Source organism: Dermochelys coriacea, chromosome 1 (assembly GCF_009764565.3).
Source record: "Dermochelys coriacea isolate rDerCor1 chromosome 1, rDerCor1.pri.v4, whole genome shotgun sequence".
Taxonomy (NCBI): Eukaryota; Metazoa; Chordata; order Testudines; family Dermochelyidae; genus Dermochelys; species Dermochelys coriacea.
In genome coordinates, this window is record NC_050068.2 from 213,133,372 (window position 1) to 213,136,773 (window position 3,402).

Below are 3,402 nucleotides of genomic sequence, written 5' to 3' on the forward strand. Positions count from 1 at the left end.
ACCACTTCCCTAGGTAACCCATTCCAGTGCTTCACCACCCTTCAGAACATGGCTCCAGAAATCTAAATTAGCATATTTTCCTGACCCAGTTCTGAGAAAAATCCCACAAAAGCAGGTAAATAACTGTGAATCAGCAACACTGGTTATCAAATATTTCTAGTGCATTTCAAATATTTTGGCCTTGATTTTTGCCATTGATTATACTCATGGGATTAGTTAGGCTATGTCTACACTACAGACCTTACAGCAGCACAGCTGTACTGCTGCATTCTGCACCACTGTAAGGTCTCCTGTGTAGCCTCTCTATGACAAAGGGAGAGAGCTCTCCCACCAGCATAATTAAACCATCCCCAAAGAGCGGCAGTAGCTACATCAGTAGGAGTGTCTTTCGCTGACACAGTGCTGTCCACACCGGTACTTTTGTCAGTGAAACTTATGTTGGTCAGGGTGTGTGTTTTTTCACACCCTGACCGGCTAAAGTTTTGCCGACAAAAGTGCTAATGTAGACAAAGCCTTCTTTTTCTCTCTGATACATAGGGGAGACCCCTGGCACAGAGAGTGGAGTCCTGGGGAGGATGAAAACTATTGAAGATCACAGATGAGATCTTGGGAAGGCGGTAGGTAGCCAGAAGAAGTGAGAGGATGAAAAGGTCAATACAAAGCCAGTGATGGTGCTGGAGGAAGAAATGGTCCTGCTTCCCAGAGAGGCACTGTGCAGTTTGCCTGCAGCATTCTACACTGGCCAGTCGGCATCTGTAGCTGGTGGGACTCAATACTGTCCAGTTATGTGCTTTGCTTTTCTAATCGCACCCTGAGTTGCAAGGTTTTTCACCAGCAATGAGGCTTCTTCTGGGTTTCAGCCAAACCCTGTGGGGAGGGGGATGTTCCTGCTTCAGCAGTGCTGCGGACTGACTCACCTCCTTGTTCTTTCTCAGTGCTCATTAACTTCTTCTCAGAGCGCCAGGGTTCCTGTTGTGTCTTTTGCCACATGGGTCTCCATCCTGCAGGGAACAAACACAAACCAGACGGAAAAATCAGCACCCAGCAAAGAGGCATGTGTCTATCTTTATTATTGCTATTTATAATGTGTACCATGCCTAAAGGTGTGTGGGGATAGCCCTAGGGTTAGCTATTCAGGTCCCTGCCCATAGGAGCTTAAAGTCCATCTATTTTATATAGCTATTCACTTTCCATCAGTCTGTCCATCTGTTTTATTCAGTCCTATTGTTCCATCTATCTATTGGTCAATCTATATAGTCAAGGCATTTATAATACACTCAGCATCACAGTATTCCAGCCCCACTTCTCACATAAGTAATGCCCAGGAGGAATACCAGTCATTTAAGCTCTGGACTAGGATTTGAGGAAAACCCAAGCGGAGAGGCTGCCGCCTGTAGAATCCATGCCGGGTTTTACAGCAGGCCTGGTTCCATGCTGGGACTGGGCACTTTTGGAAGTATTCAGTCAATTCTGTGCAGACCTTCAGCCCGGCTGGGCATGTTCAATAACAGCTGCTGGCTCTTTACCTGAATGCCCAGACGTAGTGGATTAATTCAAAGCTCCCAGGAACATGAGACACCACAGGGATGCTGCAGCTGCAGAGTGAAAAGAGGGAATAACTCCTGTGAGTCCTACAGATCTGGCTCCCTAGCTGAGCTCAGGAACAGAAGAAACATGCAGCCCTGAGAAGTGGAGAGATGAATGTGTGTCCTGTGCAGAATAAATCCTTAGAAACTTGACAATACATACATTTATCCATGTGGTCCCCTAAGTGCCTAAGCCCTCTCCTTGTTACTTAACCCTCCTAAATTCCTCAAGATCCCCAAATTCCCTCTCAGTGGCTCAACCATCTGCAAGCCCCCTTTGCCCCCACCTCCTCCCTGTTGATGAACACATCTACATCACCAAAATTTCCCCAACCCAACCTCCCACTCCCAGCTATCAAACTGTCCAGTCCTCCCTCCAAATTAACTTACCCTCCTAAAAAGAAAAGGAGTACTTGTGGCACCTTAGAGACTAACAAATTTATTTGAGCATAAGCCTTCGTGAGCTACAGCATCCGATGAAGTGAGCTGTAGCTCACAAAAGCTTATGCTCTAATAAATTTGTTAGTCTCTAAGGTGCCACAAGTTTTCTTTTTGCGAATAAAGACTAACACGGCTGCTACTCTGAAATCTGTCATTACCCTCCTAGTGTCTATGAAATATGGAGTCCCCTCGAACAAACAGCCCCTCTCCCCGCATCATTTGCTGAACCTCCCCCTTAAAATGCCCTGCCTCCAAACACTCCTCATGGCAAATTAAGTATGGTGATCCAATCCCACCTGCCAAACCCCTTCAAGTGCCCAGAATGCCCTCCATCTGTCAGTCAGTCAAGCCTGCTATCCCTGACAAATACTCAGATCCCCATTCTAATCTCACTCACCTCCCAAGTGTTCTCTCCATGAAATTATGTTGCACTCCTAAGGATTACATATCTGGCACCTCTTGGTTCTGCTGGATCTCTGAACACCTGGAGCCACTAAAGCCAGGTCTATACTATGGACTTTTGCCAGCAAAGCTGTGTCAGTCAGGGGAGTGAGGAGGGGTGATATCCGATCGAGAGCTGTTTTAGCAAAGCTGCGTCTTTACTAATATGTCTTATTTTGTTTGGGGGCCTGGAATAAACTATGCTGGCAAAACAATCTAAGCTGTGTCCACACAAGGAGTCCTTTTCTGGTATAGTATACTGGTGTAGTTATACCAGCAAACAGCTACTAGGATAAAGCTGGCCTTAGACTCATGTAGCCATTGCCAGCTACCCTGGTGCAGTCACTCACCTGAAGGGTGATTCCGGGCCACTGCTTCATATTTCAAAGTGCTTCATTTTCTTTCACACACTAGTATTTGAGCAAACAAGTCAGCAGTTGCCTGGAGGTGAGGAGAAGCCACTTTCCCCCCACACCTGTGGATTTCCTCTGCCACTTGTGAATAATTCTCAGAAAGGCCTGGAAACCACAGCTCCTCCTTGGAAGCTCTATAGGGAACAAGCACAATGTTTTTGGGGAGTTGAGGTATGTACATCTGAAGGGAATCACATGTGATGTCCCTCACTGCAGACAAGAGCTGGGACACTGTGGCAATGAATATGAAGGAATTCTTTATTAAGGCTGCTGGACACACACAAATCCTATGGTTCTCTTTGGCTCTTAGGCTGACTAATGCAACTTGTGCTGCCTAATCTCACAGCACAGGGTCTCTCTAACTAAGGATACGTCTGCACTGCAATCAGAGCTCAATCGATTTACTTGAACAAAGCAAAGTTTAAGGGGTGATTTGATCACAGTCTGTAAGTACCTACATGGGGAATAAATATTAGTAATGGGCTCCTCAAGCAAACAGAGAAGGTATAACATGATCCAAT

General features: G+C 46.1%; 1 long non-coding RNA gene across 1 annotated transcript; it reads right to left on the reverse strand.

Moving 5' to 3' along the window:
- Positions 1–502: 502 nt before the first annotated feature.
- LOC122459954 lies at positions 503–3,013 on the reverse strand. The gene is made up of 3 exons (XR_006280948.1): positions 2,819–3,013; positions 1,527–1,595; positions 503–1,001 (listed from the first exon to the last, which is right to left on the reverse strand). It is a non-coding gene; the product is annotated as an uncharacterized LOC122459954 (long non-coding RNA).
- Between the last annotated feature and the right edge of the window lie 389 nt (positions 3,014–3,402).